Below are 21,126 nucleotides of genomic sequence, written 5' to 3' on the forward strand. Positions count from 1 at the left end.
TGATGCCTTAAAGCAGTGGCTATCAACCTTTTTAGACTCAAGGCTGCCCTTGGAAAGGGCCAGTCTTTAGCTTTCCCTTGGTTTTTGAAAAATCTAGAAAAATACTGGATCAATTCTTCTGTTGCAAAGAAATCAGCAAGACCACAATGGGTCAGAATGTTTCTGACACACTGGGTCCATCTACACATGCACTTTAATGCACATTAGCTTATTTTAATGCACATTAAAGCTCACTAAAAACTGTGTTATTTATTTAATGCACATTAAAATAACCTAATGTGCATTAAGTGTCACTTAAAAACTATGCTTTTTAGTTTATGTGCATTAAGACATGTTAATGCACATTTTCCTTGTACCTGACCATGGAGGTACTAAATTTAATGCACATTATTTAAAGCGCGTCAATGCGTGTGTGGACACGTGCACTGGATACCCATTTGAAATCTCTGCATTTGTCTTGTGAATTGATGTAGGTATTTGCACACTTCACAGTGCTTATCTTGCTCAGCACCCCACACCTCTCTTAAAAGGATCTCTCAGCACACCAGGGTGCTGCAGAACTCTGTTTGAGTCCTTGTCTTCAAAGGATCTGATTTTTAGAGTCTGGGTTTTCTGCAATTTCTGAATGCTCACCCCCTTTCCAAGCACTCTAAGTTGGGCACAGAGTGTTCTTAGCTATTTGTAAATATGAACTTTTGCCCACTCTTTGTGGTATTGGGAAGATTTCTACAAAAGCCAGGTGCCAGCCTTACCATCCTGTGCCAAGGCTTTTGCTCCTCTGCAGTCATGGATTCAGTGTTTAATGCTTCCTCAGCTGCTGCCCTCCACCCCAAAAGTGATCACATATTTTGGGGTGACTTCTTTGTTGCCAATAAACAAGAGATTACAAGTTGCTGCCTTGAGAGACTTCATATCTAAGGATGCTGTGGGGGGCTTATTGCAAGCTCTGTGTCAATGGCAGCAAATAAATGGAAACATTAATTATCCCAAGGCAGCCCAGGAACTGGATTGTGATTCTTAAGTTGCCCTCTGCTCCCTGGTTCATACTGTGATTGGGTAGGAAAGTTACCTGTGTCAGGTTACCTCTCACTGGGCATGTCCACAGGTGTATTTATGCATACTTGAACATAATGCACATTTGCTTAAGGCATATGAAGGCAATTTAGGCATACGTCTATATGTGGACCTGTTAATGTGCATTAAGGCACATTAAATTAAGGTGTGAATAGCTAAGTCACATTAGTGCATGTGTAGATGTGCTAATGCACATTAACATTATGTGCACGCTGCATTAATGCACATTAGTGCATCTACATGTGTGCTAATGTGACTTTGCTATTTGCACCTAAATTTGATACCTGCTTTATGCAGGTATCAAATTAGGCTCACATAGCCTTCAAGTGCCATTTTTAAGGTGCATTAATGGTGTGCACATGTAGACACATGTCCTTAATGTGCCTAAAAATGGTGATTTTAGGCTAAGCCACATGTAGATGCGCCCAGTCATGCTTTTCAATCCATGCTGGCTCAGCTGGTGAACTGTGAGAAGCAGACTCAAAGATCCACCCTCTTCTTGTCCACCAGCGTGGCAGACACAAAGGAAAGACTGGGATTGGGACCAGGCGGTGTCTATGTAGCTGGTAAAGCTTTTTGGGGTGAAAGTTAAAATATTGTGAGTAGAGTTTGGTTAAAAATGGAAACTATTTTGCAGGTGAAATTTAGAAAATGTTAGAGGTTGTTTTCATGAGCAGGTTTCAGACCAGAAGGTTTCATTTTTCTTTCCAAAAAAATTGCAAAATTATATGTAACACATTCAGTTGACCTTTTTACAGTTTTCATGGCTTTCGCTTTGGGTTTTTCAATCTTCTTTCATTTGCCCTTTTCCCCCTTCTTTTTGACCTGCTTATTTCCATCTCCCGTTTTGCTGCAGAGCTCTGACTCTCCCAGGAAAACTGGAGAAAGGAAAATCACTACATATTTTCTTTTCCAGTTTTATTTGCATCATTAGAATTAAAAAAAAAAATCTTGAGACTGTGACATGTTGGAAAAAAGTGTCTTCCCCCAACCCATCCCAATATCTGTTTAAAATTTCAACAAAAATAACCAAATTAAAATGTGACAATCGTGGTTGTGTCCCTGGTATAAGAGGCCCTGGTGTTGGTGATTACTAGTCAGTAACTTTTCTTACAAGCACAGGTAACTTGGTACTGTCACTCAGAGGAACAAGCAGGGACTGTGATCCCACTCTGAAACTGTCTATCCTCCAATTGCTAAGGTGATTAAAAAATTTAGCCACAAGTGTTACAGCAACCAGCAATGTTGTACTCTATGATTTAAAACCCTGAAAGGGGAGGAGAAAATGTGACCGACACAAGCAGAAGGTACTTTTGGGAATTCGGCTGAGATGGGGTGGGGGAATTACACATCAAAAGAGACGGGAAGAAACAAAGCCCGATGATATCCAACACATGGCAAGACATACCGCCTACCGTTTAATGAGAGAATTAGGACATATGAATCCCTTTTCTCAGACTGCCCCAATCTGTTTCTAATCCAGGTCCAGAGATGGTGGATGAGAAGCAGCAGACCAATAATTTTTTATGCTCTGCATCTTTAGTAAGCGGAATTTTTTTTTGTTACCACAATTGCTCACAAAGACTTGTTCAACACTTTTATTTCTGGTGTTCCTTGGCAGTAATAGGCTTTCTCTCACCTACCTATTGTTACCACATGTTGAACAACAACACCTTCTTGCTCCCCTTTTGCCCCCGCAGAACGAATTCAGAATTAAAAAGCCTGGTCATCACAGCGCAGGAGAAGAACAGACGAAAAGGAGAAGCAAAGGTGGCCAGTTCAACTGAACAACCCTCAAGAAATTGGACTGGCACCAGCCAGAGCAGCTGAAGTACGTGTCTGATGCCAAAGGGGTGTTGCATGGGCTGTGCGAGTGTGTTTGTGGTTGTGTGTTCGTGCCCCTTGGTACATTTATTATTCCCACTCAGATCAGCCACAATATATTTAAATAGTTTGGTCTGAACAGCTCAGGAGTTTGGCCATAAGCTTCCAGGACATCGCTGTTATAGATCACTGCTTAGAAAATGGCTTAGCTGATGGAGACTCTCTGATCTTAGTATCTGATAGCTTTTCTGTGGTGAAGTGAACTGGCAGTTTCAGTTTTATTCCTACTTGACAGCTTTCTGCTTCAGGGTTATTTAGCCCCCTAGGGCCTACCGAGGACAGAATATCTTATTTATTTATATATCACACTCAGTCACCTTTTTTTTAATTACAGATTGAAAATTGGGGTGAATGTTTTAAATAAGAAAACAGATTCCCAACTGCTCAGTTAAAAAGAAAAATCTTTTTCTCCTTCCTTCATTCTGCTGTCCCAAAAGAAGGTGCTTGTCTTATTTAGGAGCCTGTGGTATGTGGGTAAATACGGTAACTTAATGTACAGGAGGGTAGGAAACGTTCTTCCTGCATTGGAGGTAGTAGTACTGTTAATAGTACTGCTAATAGTACTGCTATTAGCAGTAGTAGTCAGGGGTGGATCGAGGAAGGGTAAAGTGGTGTCGCTGCACCCCTACCCCCTGATTCCTGGTCTACCCAAAATTTAAAACCAACTGCCTGGCAGTAGCAGCAGCGTTTCTATCCAGGCAGCAGTGAAGGAGTCTATTGACTTCATGCTTCACTGTAATCCACCTAATTCCTTCATTTAACAGGTGTGAATGATCCAATCTTCTTTTCAATGGTCTTGATGTTCCACTAATCAAGCTATCCTTTCATCTGCAATTCTGCTGCCTCTTAGCTGATTCTGATAATGTAGCTTCTATTTCACAGCCCTGCAGACTGTTTAGCACTAGCTAAAAACATCAACTCAAATGTTAACTCGGGTGAACATTAACTCTGGTGTAGAAATACCTTTCAGTGAAGCACTGGATGCACTGCCAAGATGTTTAAGAAAGCTGAAGTGAATAAGACAGCTTTGGACTCCTACTGTATTAGTAAAGCTTCTCATTTATTTTTACCTGGAGAAAAATGTGTTGTGTTATATGTGATGAGGCACCATACCACCTGCCCCACTGCTTTCAAAATCCTAGATCCTCCCCTGGTAGTAGCAGTGCAAATTTAATAGAAGTGAGAAATGACTACCTTCAGCCCAGGCAAGATAGGAGAGAAATTATGACTTGTAGCAGAGGACGTCCTGAAGCAGGTAGTAGGACTGCGATCAATGGCCAAGGCAGTTCGAGACCCTGTGATATTCTTCATGGATACTCGGCTCCAGTGACCAGCCTTGTCTAGCTACGAGGCTGATCCCTGTAACTGCAGAAATTTGGTGCCGTGATGATCTTGAGAGATTTTTCTGCTTGTAGAAATTTCTTCCAAAGCACGATTTAAAAAAATAAATAAATAATTTGAGGTCAAATCAAAGCACTGCGTTTTCATCATGCCAACTTCTGAACTTTATGTTGTTCTATTAACATATCATATCTTATAAAAGCCAAATGAATTTTGAAATAAAAAAAAATGTTCCCTGCAGGAAAGGCTGAGCAGCAACCAATCCTTCCTTTTGATGTTTTGCTCAATGGATTTTTTTGTCGCTGTTGTTGAAATGGACACATTCCCACAGAAAGTTTCAATTTTAGATGAAAGGGCACTTTCTGATGGAAAAATGCTCCACTGGAAAGCTTCTGGTCTTCTTCATTCAAAAGCATTGGGAGAGGGGAGGAAAGCCGGCTGCAGAAAATCTGCTAGGAAAATTGGTGGGCATTTGAATTTTTGCACTGGCCCTTAGATAACGCAGCAATTAGGGCCTTTACAAGGCAGCTACACGAGTCCTGTGGCTGGAAGCTCCCTACTTCCTCTGCGGTCGAAGGAGGATATTGTTGATGTGGAGAGCTATATTTGCATAGGCTACCTAGCCACGATTCCTCCAAGGCCACTCAAGATCTCACCCTCGTGGGCCTTGACTTGTGTTTTGGGGGAATGAATGGACTTCCAGAAAGGCTTATAACAGCTGGCTGCTTTTTCAACAGAACAAATTAAACTAAAGAGAAGGAGAGCTGGTTTGGAAGTAGCTGGCTAGGACTCTGACAGAGAGTTGTCAGTCGTCTTGGTTCTTCTCCTGTGGGGATTTTGTTGTGAGACGCGGTGCTAAATGAGGGCTTTGCCTGGAGAGAGGGTGCCGATGAAGGGCTTTGCGGTGCGACTTGACCCGGAGGACAAGACTGAGGGCTTTGGAGCAAGGACAATTTCGGAGGGCTTCCCAGTGTGAAGTGGCACAGAGGATTTACAAAGCTGCAGGGACTTAGGTGATGCTGTAATGAAGCTGAAGCACCAACCTGGATTAGATGTTGGCTTCTCTAGAGGGGTCCAGCAAGCAATTTAGTCCCCCTCAGTCTTCTCTTCCACAGACTAAATCATGATACTGTGATACTATAGGCAGGTCCCCAGGCCCTCGGACTGCTGCTATGCACAGAGCCCAGCTGTGACGGTGTGGATGGGTGAGGCGGGGTGGCCACGAGACTATTATTTGTGCAACAGTCTTACTGATAGAAGGAACTTAAGTTGTTTATTGCCTAAAAACTGCGTGTTGGTATTTTGTTCTTTATTTTCAGGTATTTATTTTATATGTATACTTGGAATCGTAGAAAACAAGGGCTGGAAGGGAGCTCAGGAGGTCACATCTAGTGCAACCCCTGCTCCAAGCAGGACCAGCCCCAACTACATCACCCCAGCCAAGGCTTTGTCTACCCGGGTCTTCAACACCCCCGAGGATGGAGACTGCACCGCCTCTCTGGGGAGCCTGCTCCAGTGCTTCACCACCCTCCTTCTGAGAGAGTTTTTCCTAGTATCCAACCTCAACTTCCCTTGCTGCAACTTCAGACCATTTCTCTTTGTCATCTGCCCCACTGAGACCAGCCCAGCCCCATCCTCTTTGCAGCCCCACTGCAGGGAGGTGGAGGCTGCTCTTCAATCCCCCTCGGCCTTCTCTTCTGCAGACTCAGTCAGCCCAGTTCCTCATGCCGTGTATGCATATCAGTGATTCTCAGCCAGGGTGCTGTGAGATCCTTTTATGGCTCCTGTACACTGTCAGGTACACATGATTCACAGAGATTTAAAACAGGGATCCATAGTCTCAAAGCTGTTCTGCATTGCTGTGGTCTTTCTGAGTTCTTTTCGACAGAACAATTGCTCTTTTTTTTTTTCTATAGGGAAATGCTTTTTTTCTATAATGAAATGCTGACATTTTCTGAGGGGTGCCTTCAGTCTATCAAGGGGCTCCTCTACTGAAAAAGTGGAGAGCCATTGATATTCAGGCCGCGTCTACACGAGGTGCTGACTGCACAGTTGTCACTGCACAGTCTTTTAATCCTTGCATACACAAGTGCTAAATGCCCGAGCAATAATTTCATAGATTTCATAGACATTAGGGCTGGAAGAGACCTTGGAAGATCATCGAGTCCATGGCTTCTTGGTGATGCTGACGATGTAGTAGCTCATTAGTACTGCGTCATGGTTCATGCCACGCAATGCTGCTGCACAATCAGCATCTCATGGAGATGCGGCCACATATATGGGAATATATGCATGTGCGTATTTAGCTGCATGTTTTCCCCAAGTTTACAACTATGCCCCTATCCCTAAATAAGGGTTTCCTTGTTTGTTCTAGGAAGTCTCAGAGTACTTATGAGTGGATCTGGGCACCTACAGATGGTGCCTTGCTTCTTCCAGGGTTTCTAGGTAGAGTTTGAACTGGTTTAGTTCTTTAAGAGGGACACAAAATACATGCAACACATCCTTTTCTGCTGGCATTTTTGATCACAGACTCAACGAGGTAAAACGAACCACCAGACAATCTGGTATAGCCTAAAACCCCAAATTTGAATTAATTGCCTCCGACTTGATCTCTGTACCTTGTGTTTGGCTAAAACGTACCTTCCAGTCTTGATTAAAGATAACAAGAGACCGCGAATCTATCACATTCCTGATAGTCTGGGCCAATGGTTAATCATCTTCACTTTAAAAAAACGTGGTGTTTTATTTCTAATTTGAACTTGTCTGGCTTCAGTTTCCAGCTCCTGGTCTTTGTTAAGTCTTTCTTCACCAGATTAAAGAGCCTATTCATGCGTGGGATTTGTCTTTCCCTGACTGTGCTCAGACACTGCATTTTTAATCTTCTTTTTTGGTAAACTAAATGGACTACGTTCTTTGAGGCTGTCACTGTAAGGCATCTCCTCCAGCCTTCAGAAACGTCATGCGGCTATTTTCTATGTATTTCCAGTGTTTAAACTTCTTTTTTAAAGCACAGACACCGAAGTGGATGCAGTATTCATGTATCTTCATCGATGCCCTGTCAAATTACTGCCCTGATTTTATCAGATGGGGAAGAAGACACCTGGGAGCTTTGTGCCACGATGGGCATTGTGGGAGGCCTTTACTTGTGTTTTTTTTAAAGAGTTGTATATACAATTTTCTAACTTTTGTTTTTACATTAAAAATCTGTCAGGGCTATGCCGCTTTTGATTAAAATACAGAAAAATAACTATGAACTCCCACGTGGATAATGAGATTACAAGCACCAGTTCAGGGGCAACCGCCCACTTCTTGCGCACTGACTAATTTGTCTTTACCGTTGTCCCAAATGGAGTTCCCTCATGGTGGGTGCAATACCTTTTGTGTAGAAAATGTAGATAATTCTCGTTTAATTTATTACAAGGAGCTCTAATTAAATATTACTGGGATTTCCGACCTTCCAGGATTTTTATTTTGCGCGGACAAAAGTGACTGCAAAAGAGGGCAGATTTTGGTGAGCCGGATTCTGTGTTTTTTTCCCCACTTCCTGTGCTAAACTCTTGGGTAGTGTTGCTGTGCATGGCGACTAGGCCATACAGAACATAAAAGGACCTTGGGTCTTCAACCGCTTCACCGTCAGAAGCAGGATGGAGAGGAATAGGCACTTGGGAAGTTGTGGATCTCCAAAACGGGGGGTTCAAGAAGAGGCTGGATAATCATGGCACAGGAATGATCTAGGAGTAGTTATGCCTATGCTCTACTAGGGATATTTCCCAGGCTTCTGGGGCCAGAAAGGAATATTTTCCCCCTCCTGTTGCTACATGCATCATTTTTTTTTGTTTTTTAACTATCCTCAGAAGTACTGGGTGTTGGCTACAGCCAAAACTGGGGATTTTGCTGGGCTCCTGCTGGGAAGGACACCCAGTGTCTTGCCCCTCTGCTCAGGATCAGTCCGATCACCATGTTTAGGGTCAGGGAGGAATTTTACCCCATGGTCAGATTGATATGGACTGTAAGCTTTTTTTGCCTTCTTCTGAGTGTGGCCCTCTGCCTTGGCTGTCTTGGGAGTATTTTACCAACTTTTGCAGCAGCAGGATGTTGGCCTCCACGGTGTCCCTGCTTTACTGGGGGTGGGTTTGGGTGTTATGTCTAGGGACCTGTCTAAATTGTGGCTAGGCAGATGCACACAAAATCCAGGGTTGCCCATGAAATCCATGAAAAAGAAAATTTAATACAAACAAATTTTATTTCCCCAAGAGCGGAGGGCTCCAGCTACCCCTCTTCCCTTCTTTTCCCCAGGGCCTCTCCACCAATCAGTGCTAAGGGGTGGGGCTGGACAAGATGGGGTTTGCCCCCTTGTCCCTTCTTCCTTCCTGGGGCCTCTCCACCAATCAGGGCCTTCCTGCCAATCAGCACCAAGGGGTGGGTCTGCTGTGAAATGCATTACGAAATACGTTAAAGCCAAAATGGGCTCTTTATGCTGCGCCAAAGCCATAAGAATGGCTTTGTCTCGCCGCAAGTTAAGTAGGTCCCTGGTTATGTCCTGCGGTTGTGTCATGGTTGAAGGTGTGGTTTTACTAAGAGGTTTGATAACGGATTTGTGTACGAGGATCTGGGGAGGGACGATCCTGCTTCAGGTAGTAAGTTGGACTGGATGTGACCTCTGGAAGTCTTTTTCCAGCCCTACTTTTTTGTCACACCTATGTAGGTCATACTCTACAATGGACGGCTCAGTACAAACCATTAGTTATATGGCCGCTTTTGTGATATTGGCCCAGGTGGTTGGGGCACCCAGCCAGGTGAGAAGAATTGCCTGATCATTTCATTGTGAAGGGACTGTTTGGAAGCTGACATGAGAAGAAGGATGGCCTAGTATTTAGGACATTATCCTAGGCCTCGAGGAGACTAGGTTCAAGTCCCTTCTTTGCCAGAGACTTCTTGTGTGGCCTCAGGTGAGTTTCTGTGTGCTTCAATTCCTCATTTGTAAAATGGAAATCATCCTCACAATGCCTGGTGAGGGTAAAAGGCATCAAGACTCATGGTAGAAGTGATAGCTTTTATTAGATCAACTAGATATTTGCAAAACAAAAAAAAATCTTTAATTGCCAGCTTTTGGGCACGAACACCTTTCTTCAGGCCTAGGAGAAAAGATTATAAAAGTTCTTCTGGGTAGAAAGCTCATATTTGAGGTGAGGGTAAAGCATTCAAGATTGTGAGATGCTCTGATATTATGACAATAAGGGGCAGATAAGTAAGTGTCATAGACTGCTGTATGGGTGAGCTGGTGTGACACTAGGAGACATCTCATGCTCCATCCCCAGTGTTTCAACCAGGGACCTAGAAGTAAGAACCAGTTATAGCCCTGGCTAATGCCCCTAATCTCAGCTCTGCCTGTTATAGTTTCTCCTTCATGCTTCATCGAGAGACTGCTCTGCAGAGCTTCTTGTGCTCCCTAGTCATGGAAAACCATCAGGAAATACATCCGTCCTCTTAGGACTCCTAATCCGGGGTTTCTCAGATAACCATATGCTAACTCCTGAACTCACCCCACTTTCTATCTGCTGTCCAGTGCCTGTGTGCTGGCCTAGGCTTTGAATCAGCCTCTAAATCAGAAATGTTCACCAGCCCTGAACAATATAGCGTGGGCCTCAGGACTGTGATGCCCACTAGACGGGGAGATGGGGGGAGGAAAAAAAAGAATAGGATCTCCATTGAGCACAACTCCTGACCAAGCTTGTAGTCAGCTTCTTGGTCATTGAGGGGTAAGTTATAGGGAGCAGATAGGGTTTTCTCAGATTTCATCTTTAAACCCTGGCTGTGTTAGGTGAGATCTTTTAGGCCAATGCTTCCCGCAGCATTGAAAGCATGCTCTGAATATGTATCAGCCAAGGGCCAGAAGGGAAAAAAAATGACACGGTCAGTGCTGGTGCCACAGCCAAATTATAGACAGATTATTTCAGCAGATTATTTCTACCCAGATACCCTGAGCCTATCCAGGGGTGCTGAAGAAAGACCCAAGGCTATATACGTATTGGAGCAAGGTCAGAAATGGCAAAGATATGCAGCTGGTTTCAGTTATGATGATGTATATTGCTTTCCCTCCAGTCTCTTCTCCGAATCATTGGGACTGGAGGAGTCAGGACCCATTGAACAGAACTATGGGGCTAGAAGAAACCATATTGGCCGTCTAGTCTGACCTGCTGGCACAGTCTGGAGACCCTCAGCCAGAAAAGATTAATTATGTCGTATATTTGTTCAGATTTGCAGAGGCGCTAAAGGACCTGTGCGTGGATACCCTTCAGGCCCATAACTTAAAAAAACCCACCCTGGATGCAACACTGGATGATAATACACTTCGACCCCCATCATTCTCCTGCACAGTGTCCCACTCTTACAATCGCGATCCTCCCTGGTGCCTCTTCTTCTCAAGCATCTGAAAATGAAGATATTCATAGAGGGTAGGGTCGGAAGGGACCTCAGTAAGTCATCATGTCTGACCCCCTGCCCTGGGCAGGAAAGAGCACTGGGGTCAGATGACCCCAATGAGGTGCTTGTCCAATCTCCTCTTGAAGACCCCCAAGGTAGGGGAGAGCACCACCTCCTTAGTCCCTGCAGGTCGCAGGCCTAAGGCTCCCTTGGACCAAGATGGGTGCAAAGCCCTGTGGTCTTAGCAGAAGATGGTTTGCCAATTCTGAATCCATCTCATGTCAAGGAAGGGTTGTTCCTGACAGGCTGTTCTCTCATCCACTTTTAAATGTCCTAGACAACGGGGCTTCCACCACTTCCCTTGGGAGGATGTTCCTTAGCCCGACATGGTAGATCTCACTGCTAGGAATGTTTCCCCTGATATTCAGCTTGCATTTTCCATTTCTTAATTTCATCTTGTGATTCCTGGTTATTCCCCTGTTGGGCTAACCTAAACAATTCCTTTCCCTCCTTGGCATGTACACCCATCCAATCATCACAGACAGTTGTCCTTGCTTTCCTTTGTTGTCATCTTGCCAAGCTATACATAGTTAGCTCCCTCGGTTTTTTTCTCATAAGTCAATCCTTCCAGCCACTTAATCATCCTCACTGTCCTGCCTTGAATTCCCTCCAAACTTGATGAAATACTAATGGTATTGAGGTACCCAGAGCACATGCAGTCCCCAATGTTCCCAGAGGAAGAGGACGAGAGCGACATAGCCCCCAGCTCTTTGTTTATGAGAAAATCCCTCCAGCCTTCTCCACTGGGTGGGGTGGAAATATGGTTTCAGTGCTACCCCTGAGACATGGATGGAGCGATGCTGCCAATACACGTTCTCTTTCAGATATTTCATTGAACTCAGGCTCTGGGAACGGCTCAAAAGTCAGCTCCTACTGCTGGTAGCCTGTTGGGAGGCTGATGGTTATCCATGGTGATGCCAAAGGGACTCATTTGAGATGCCTTGTTATGCTAGGCAAAGCACCAACCTGTAGGCAAATGCAGCCTCTACTGCAAAGAGCTTACAGATATGTTGCAGAAATTTTCCAGTCTGATCACAGAAGAAAGTTTTCAGGACTCGGATCCCATGCATCTGTAGTGCAAAGGAGGTCATTTCCTCTAATACTCTTTTCCTTGACCAACTGACATGCACTAAAGGGGCTTGTCTACAGTAGGGCTTGAACATATTTTAATTGATGTGCGTGAAATTATAACTTTATTCTTAGCTTAGATAAGACCTGTGTGATAGATGACAGTGGAGAGGGGGCGGGCATGGGCAACAAGGGCCAGGCTATGCAGGGCAGCAGGATGGCCAACGTGGGCAGTCTCCTGGCTTTGAGACACGGCTGGCATCAGCTGTGTGAATCAGCACAGCTCTGTCAAACTCAGGGAAGTTAGGGATGTTTTCTCTTAGCCGAGGGTCCAACTTTTTGTCATGTCATCCTTCAGCGTCCCTTGTCCACCATGAACCCCCTTGACCATTGTTGGGCCTCCTCCTGGTACTTGGAAAAGCAACTGTGAGCTGTCGGTCTCTTCACTCCCCTCAGGTAAGAAGGACTGGGGTGTGGATGGGAGGTCTCTGTGAAGTAAGCAAGTGTATGGACTGAACGTGTTGTGGGAATAGCAAGTGTGCACATTATTAGTAAAACACTGAGGTAGCTTCTCCTTCAGGGAAGGTGGTCTGATTACAGCCTTGAACTTGGGGCCTCAGTTTGCTGCCTATAACTGATCAAGGCTATCCTGAAGCCTCCAGCAAAAACTAGCCCTTCACCCAGTCACCAACACTGGCGTGGCTGTGAAGGGTCAGCTGGCCCTCCAGTTCCCTCCCCTTGACTGGGAATAGATAATGTCTGGGCAATGGGGCTGAATTTGATTCCAGATTACCTTGCTCTTCTCTCTGGCCTGTATTCTGACTCTACTAGGTAGGGTTGCCAACCCTTCTGGATTGGCTGGGAGTCTACCGGAATCGGCATCGATCTCCTGGTGACTACTGAAAGCAATCCGGGAGATGGATACTGTGAACGGGCTGAATTACAATTAATGACATTACATCATGTTGGAAAAAAAAAATCTCTCAGAATAGCTTCAATCAGAGTTGGCAACCCTACGACTAGCTCCAATCTCCCGGCTTCCTGACTTGGCCTGTTCCTAGACCCTGTTCTCAGACTGACCTCCTAGCTTCCTGACCTAGCTTGTCCCTGGAATCTGCTTGTTTCTCCCAACCCCAGTTGGCACCTTGATCCCCAAGCAGCCCCAGACCTGGCCATCCATGACCTAGTGTGGCGAAAGTAGGAGAAGGTTCCTTGCATGTACCACAGAGAGGGCGTGAGACACTTTACTGCACAGCAGACTAAATTACTGTGCAGTAAAATGTCACTAAGTAACCATGCTAATAAGCTACTGCACAGCAAATTAGTCTACTGTGCAGTTAGTACCTGCACATTTGCTCCCAGTTAGGCACACCAGCCCTCCTCCTCCAGGAACTGACCAGTGCGGGGACTGGGTCCATCTCTGCCCCCCACCTGTCTCGGTGCAGTGGGGCTCCTGGCTCCACACAGGAGTGGGGAGCTGAGCACACTGGGACTGGGCAGCTAGCAGTGAGACTTAGCTGGGAATCAGCTGTGGGGGGTGGCAGGTCTAGTCAGCCCTGGGCTTTGTAGAGCAGTCTCTGTGCAGCCTGGAGCTGGCTGGGACCTGCCACACAGTGGGAAGGTCCCAGCCAGCCTGAGGCTTCATGGGGAAGGCTTGCCGGGTGCAGGACTTGTCCTCATGTGCATGGGGCAGGAGAGCTCTTCAGCATCCACTCTCCCACCCGGTGTGCATCAGGACCCTTCCCAATGTGTATGGGGCCAGGACAGAGCTGTCTCTTGGCCCCGAGCTCCTTGCCAGCCCCTGGGCTAGCACACAGGGGGAGCCTGGAGCTCCTACTGCCTGCTGCAGGGGGGCAGAGCAGGGTAGGAGCAGACTTCTCCAGGCTGCTCCATTGGGAGCAAATCTGCTCCCAAGGGGGAACATGTGTAGACGTACTCCCTTCCTGCTCAGTATTTTTATTGCACAGTAAACATAATATGAATTAATTGCACATGTAGATGTGCTCACTATGAATGTGCATGCAAGCAATTATCTTGGAGAAGCTGCTGCCTTGTAAGTTTATACCCTAGCTTGCCTCATGGTAAGTTGTGCGCCCACATCTAGTGAGACATAAAATGCAAGTCCTTATGTTCTTTCAAAATGCCCTGGTACTAGTCATATAAGTGTCATCATTGATTCACCTGACTCTCAGCACGTATCATATTTGTAAGAGTGGTACCATAGTGGGCCTTTATTTTATATTTGCACAGGGAGAGGAGATCCTCGGCCCCAAAATGTTACCACCTGAATAGGAAAGCAGGTGAAGGAAGGATTCTTATCTTCACTTGAGAAATGGGGAACAGTTGCCTGGAGAGGTCTGGGGATGGGGTGGAAAACATGCTCCGTTCCCAATGATGGCTAGAAAAGGAGACAGCTTGGAAGAATTGCCCAGGACTCTGCTCCCAGTCATCAAAGTGGTGTGAGGCCCGAGGATCCTGTTTGAGTTCTGACTAAGCTTGGTAACCGCATTGCCTTAAAATAATTATTTACACCTATGGCTTACCAGGAAACTTTTTCTGGCTAGTGTGATTTACCTCTTTGTCAGGTCCTGGCTGGGTTCTTTTGATTTGAAGCTGATTATGTGGACAGGACACCAGAGGGATAACATCTTTAGTCTTGCTTGAGATGCATCAGTAGATGCATGCCAGTGTCTTATTCACTTTGCCAGCTATGGCATTGCATTGGTGGCTCATGTTCATTTTGGATCATAAAGCACAGCAAGAAGTTAACGAGAGCTGGGGACAAGGCATTATAGAGAGACAGACAATGAGGGTGGTCACGTCTCGTCCAACCCCCTGCTCAAAGCAGGACCAGCTACATCATCCCAGTCAAGGTTTGGTCAAGGCCAAAGGAATTATAGGCCAAAGGGAACCAATCCTGGAAGCAGTTTCTGTAGGAAACTGGGTGAACCTGGCATCTGATGAGTTTTAGGAGATGCTGCAAACTCTACTTTTTTGGCAGTGCTTTTCCACAATAGCGGGATAGGTGGTCTCAACTTTGACACTGCCTGTCTCGGTCCTATTCATCCTCTAAAATTCAACCCTTTCCTACCAAGCTAAGATATACAAAACCTAAATGAACCAACCAACACATAACTCTATCACAACCAGAGCTGTTATACTCAGGGGAGAAGAGCCAGGGCCCATAAAACTCAGTTCGCTGTTGCCCTTCAGTTTTCCATGGAAGGTGCTCAGAAACGGCAGCGGAGGCCTGCAGGATGAAACCCTCAGAACATGCTTAAGCATGTATGTAACTTTAGCACGTCATGTGCCAATATACACTGCTGGATCGGGGCCTTACCATTGCCTGGCTGTGGGGGTGTAGCATTTATTGCTGTGCGACAATGAGAGGGAAACCAGGAACAGTGCTTGCACAGAAATTGTACATCGTGCAACCCTTTCAGTTGGGCTCTTCAGTGATAACTTCATATTCCTCTCAGCTTGGACCAGTTAGCTGTACTGAAAATCCTCTTGCGCTGGCCTCGCAGGGCTGCCTGTAGCACATCAATGGAGATATTTCAGGAGTTGTTCTTTTTTTTGAACCTATTTGTAATGATGATTTTTGCAATAATGCTAATGATTATGGTTACTAACACATGGTCCTTGCCAGGTGCTTTTCAGATGCATAACGAGGCTCCGAACATGTAAGAGCTTCCCTTTGCTCACCATCTCTTACAGCTGGGATAAGTCAGAGTATAGGACAGTTATTGCAGCTCATGGCTTTTCATACAAGATTTACCTGTAAGAGGATCTTTGTCCTTCCCTCTCTGTATCTTTAGGATGCGAGAGCCTATTATACCATACCAGTGCCCCCCCACACCTTGCTGCATGGGGCTGGAGCGGGGGAGGGCTTCCAAGCATCCTGGCTATGTGACCCTTGGCCTCACCTCTCTATCCCAACTTTTCTTCTGGGGGTGGGGGCAGGAAGCAAAAGTCAGAGGTGGGATGGGGACGGCAGTAGGAGCTGGAGCCATAGTGGAAGTAGTGCCTGGGACCAGGCCTCTGGGGGTCTCAGGTTAACCCCTCAGGGGCAGATGTAGCCCATGGGCCACCGGTTGTTTCAGGAAGAAACAAAACCCATCAGCCACAAATATTGGGCTTGTAAGTTTTTCGGGACAGACGTCTTTCTGCTTCGTGGTTGTGCATCATCAAGCACAACGAGGCCTTGGTCCTTGAGAGGGGCACCAAGCCCTCAATACGAACGCTAACAATAATAGCCAGCCTCGCGAAACACGTGAGCCGCTGACTCGGTGACTTTTCAGGTTTGTTTATTTCTTTAACACTGATTTCAGTTTTTTTTCCCTGTATGTTAAAACGGCAATTGTAAAAATAGAGTTTTGAGCGAAAAGCATGGGAAAGTCCCAAAGCCTCTCTGCCTTCCCACTACAACACCAACCGTTCCCACAAATTGGAGATTTTCCCTCCTCTTTTCACTGGATAGAAATCATTACATTCAGGGCGGCCGTAAAGGAGTTGGGGTTGGGGGGGGGTAGGGAGAATGGAAAAAAATACACCACAAAAGTAGCCACAGAATTTTTTTCTGCTCCAACTTCTCCTTTGAACTGGATATGCCGTCACCCGCCCCCCCTTTAATAAGGAACAAATTTTCAGCGCTCTATGGGAAAGTTTTAATACAACATATTTCTAGCAGGTCACTGTCAGTTCACACTAAGTCGTCTTTTTTCTCTCCCCCCGCCCCAACCCTCTTCTTGAAGAAGGGATGTGGCGCCTGTGATGTGGGGATGACTGGCCCTTTGGAGATACAGGAAGTGGGTGACTTATTGGTAGTGACAAGCCTGTTGGCGGGGGTTGCAGCATGCAGGAAATCAGGGGTTAATGGGGCTGGCAGCAGCCTCCGTGCAAGCTGGGAAAACACTCGGGGTTGCCAATGCCACTTATCCCTGATCCCTTGCCACTTCCCTGGCACGCGGCAGCACTGGAAGAGCTTGTGCAGCTGCTGTTCTTGCATGCGATGAGGCAGAGCCACGGGGACTCGTCTCTCCCTTAACGAGCCTGGTATAAGTCCGGAGTAACTCCACTGAAGCCAGGGGCATAGGGCCCCTGTGTGTGAGAACAGAGTTCAGACAGGGCATTTCAGCCCGGCTCAGCATTAAGTCCCATCCCCGCAAATTGGCAATGTAACTTCTGTGATCATGAAAGCGAGAGCAGTCCAGATGGTGGCACAATATGGACTGGGAGCTTTGCAGGGTTTTCCCACGTCACTTCTAATGAACTTGCACTCATTAGGTCCTGGTGGGCCTGTGTCTTTCAACCCAAAGGTCTGTCACTTCAGTGCCACCCTACCAATGCACTCTTAGCCTGCTCGGCAGCACCCTTTGCCATGATCAAATCCTCTCCTGATGATAATGATGCATCTCAGTCCTGCCCTGTAGCTGCATGAACCTTGTTTCCCCTCTCCAGGGTTTCAGCTCCAGTGCAACAGGGGCAGGGAAGAAGAGGGAAAAGGGCAGGGTGGATAGGTCCTGCAGATATACCTTCCCCACAGCATCCAAGCTGTGCTACCATGAGATACTAGGCTCACCAGGAGCTACAAGCTCCCATCAGTGGCTACAGGGAGGTCACCAGCTGCACAACCACTGATTTCTTGGGACAGCAAATGGCAAAACAGGAAGGGTAGTGCAAGCTGCAGGTTAATCACCCAGGTGCCAAGGGAGGACATTGAGTTGAGAAGTTGAATGCTCATTGAAGGCATCTAAGGAGCCATTGGATGCCACCCAGTGCAACTCTGCTTGGAGATGTGCATGGACAAGGGAAAGGAAGAGAGTCACTGGTTCCCTCTGGCCAGCGACTCCTTCTCGGTCTGGAAGATGGACAGCTTGGCCAAGGCCAGTAGGAGGTAAACCAGAAAGACATGAGATTTCATGGGGTTATGGATGGGGCATGCATAAATCCAATGGCATGAGGAAAAGCACAACCAAAACCTCAAGAAGAAGTCTGAGGAGGAGGAAGAAAGCTGCACCCTGGCACCCACAGATACTGGGCTAGAAGGATTCATTGCCTGACTAATGTGGCCTTCTTAACATACCCAAGTCTTGGTCTTCTATAGACAAGAAAACCACCATGTGTGTTGACCCGTGCAGCAGTTTTGTGAAGGTTAAGGTGAAACCCAGTGGCACTTCTCATTACAGGGGCCCCCAAACTAAGTTAACCCCACGTTGACACCTGTCCACAATTTTGGTTTCCCTTTCCCAAGGCACTGCGGGCCGGTGGCTGTTTCCACAGTTAATTGCGAAGTTTGTGATCATTGGCCATCATTCAGGCTGTTAAACGTGGACTTTGTCATGCTGGATTTTTTTTGAATGACACTCAGAAGCTTGAGAGCAGAAGGGAAAAAAGTGTATGTTGGAACGAAGCCGCGTCAGGCGGAGGTAATTGACTTCATATGTCTCCTAGGCCATTGTGAGATCTCAAAGCAGGGTCAAGGGGGCTTGAGGCAGAGACGAGAGGCTGTTGTTGCTAACATTCATTTCCCAGTGGTATGTCAACAGCTTGTTACGCAGCCAGGGCTGATGGCTCTTGAAGGTTGAGATGAGCGACTCATCAGCTTTGCTTTAATAGCCATTTTTATCCAGCATAGCTGTGCAGTAGTTAGACTCACCGGCATAAATCCCCCCCGCTTCCCAGGAGCAGCACGCCCTGACGCTGGGCGCAGGATGAAAATAACATGTCCTTTTAAATTAAGTGCCTCCTTGTTCAGCTGTTTCTTGAACTGGTATAGCATCGTTAGAGAAGAATAGGGCTAGAAGGGCCCAAAGGAGGTCTTCTAGGCCAACCCTCTGCTCAAGGAAGGACATCCCTGTCCAGAGCATCCTAGGCTAATGTTAGTCTGACCAGCGTGTACTGACAGGGCGTCCACAACTTCTCTGGCTCATGTGTTCCCAAGTTGACCCTGAACTGGGCAATTCATGTTCTTGGCTTGCTTTCAGGGTTGCAATTTATCTCACTGGGTAGACCTGAAGTTGGCAAATGAGCCATTCTTTCCAACCTAAGGTCCTTGATATCCTCTTAATAGTCTTTCCCGATTAAACTTCTGACACTCAATGTAGCTATAGCTATAGGAGCTGAGCTAGCTACTTAGGACCAAAAAGACTGGAGGGTTGATTTTTCAAGTCTTCAGAGCCCACGATAATCCCTGCTTGCTAAGGGATCCCAGAGGTCGAGGTGGCCACTCATCCTCCTCAGATATTTTGGGAAAATCAGCCGTGCATGGCTTTTGGTGCCCAAATCCGAGCGGAGCTCTTTTGCGGATGTGCTCTCTAGTGCCCACTGCAGCCTTTTTTTACAATGTGGAAATAGGCAAAAGTTGAAATCAACCTTGTTAGTTCACGTACAGGTCTTCACTGGGAACGACCTATAGTTAATGCCATACCTAGGTTCAATGTTAGTCCATGGCCTTGTGCCAAAAGGCTCTGTCTTCCATTATGGGGCTTTTATCTCCCCCGTTGACGACTCCTGCTGGGGATGATTGATTCTGCGCCAGATACTCAGCTGGTATAAATTGTGCTGCTCCGCTGCTTTCAGGGGAGTGATGATATATGCCCACTGAAGAGCTGAAATACACCATGCTTCCTTGTGGATGCACCCTAAAACATTTCTCTTTTCAGCCTAAAAGAAGTGATGGGTTTTTTTACCCAACAATTAGACCGGTATCGACTGTAGTGGGTTGTCTTCCTCTGCAGTGCATGGTGTAGCCCTCTATCTGGTCTCTCTTGAGCATATATTAGCAAACTGTTATAGGAGCAGGGCATTGGCTGCTGTGGTCCCCTTGCTTTACCTGTAGCAGGTTAAGGTGTTATGTCTTATGTTTCGTCATTGTTAGGGACCTTACAGGTCATGGAGTCCAGTCCCTCTGCACTTGGGCTGGAAAGACATGCTGTGTCAGGGTTGATGGTAATGTTGTGAAGAGTTGGGTTATGGATTGTATGGGATGGTTTGGACAGGACTTCTGGAGGTCTCTTCCAGGCCCACTTCTTTAGGATACAATGATCACATGCTTGGGATTTGTGGAACCGACTTCACTGGAGATTTTTGAGAAGACCTGGGCTGGCATCTACCTGGGGTGGTTGCCTGGGGTTGGACTAGGTGAGTGTGCATCTTCCTTCCAATGCTATTGCTAGGGTGGGATGGCAGAGCATTGACATGGTCTTGCTATGAATCTGCAGACAGGAGCTCAAACCTGACTCTGTACCTAAGCCTGTTGCCCACCAGCCCAGCTGAAATGGGGATTTAGTGGCCTAGGTGGATGTGAAACTCGCCACGTGATCCTCTTATGTACTGTTGACTTTGGTGGACTTTCAAGGCAGCTAGTCTGTGTACTTCAGGACTTTGTGCCGGAAACTGCTGCTCTAGTGCCTGACTGCCTGCCTTCCCAAATCTCCTAGGTTTACAGTCCTACACTCTGCTCCTTTTGACCTCTGCTCAGCTACAAGCTTTGCCCTGCCACCCCTATGTCATGAATCACTTATCTCCCACTTTGCTCTAATGCAAAAAACAGCTTGTGGTGGAAATCCTCTGACCACCTCCACTTGAGATTCGTTTTCTCCTCCTTCACTTGTCATCTCCATCGACTCCCCTCTCATTGGCTCCTATACCTGCAGTCCCAGCTCCTGTTTGCTTTGCTGTCAATGGAGTTAAAGCCAGAAGAGTTCATAGGAAACGGCAGCATCTGCACCAGTGCAGGATTTGCTGTTCCTAACCCATCCCTGGTAGATGCTGGATGAGTCTCTGCTATGTGCAAAGAGCAATCAGACTCTGTGTCTGTCTACTTGTACTCTAAAACACCTAGCACAATGTCTAGGGTATTTTAACCAGCCCCGTGACAAAATGTAATTAATATGCTAATTGACCACTGCCTGGGCTATCCAACCAGATCCAAGGGGATCAAGACATACTACTACTGAATTTGGCAGCCTCCTTTTTCTGTAATGGGTGGGTTATACATAGTCTTCAATTGAACTGTTATATGCCACATCCCCGCCCAACCAACCAGCCAGGGCTCCCTGCCCAAGAGCTCTGTTTTAGTTGAGTATCTTTCATTTTTTTCAGCAAAGAAATCTGATGCATGAAAATTAAGTTGCTCTCACCTCCGTTATCAGGCACTACTGCAAGGCAATGTTTCCCCCAGTTAGGATCTTGGACCCACTGTGCTGGCGCTGCCCAAATAAAGTGCATGGACCTATATGATCAATGTAATGAGGAGTAAAAGGAGATGAAGCT

This window comes from Crocodylus siamensis, chromosome 2 (assembly GCF_052110815.1).
Source record: "Crocodylus siamensis isolate JL-2025a chromosome 2, ASM5211081v1, whole genome shotgun sequence".
Classification (NCBI taxonomy): Eukaryota; Metazoa; Chordata; order Crocodylia; family Crocodylidae; genus Crocodylus; species Crocodylus siamensis.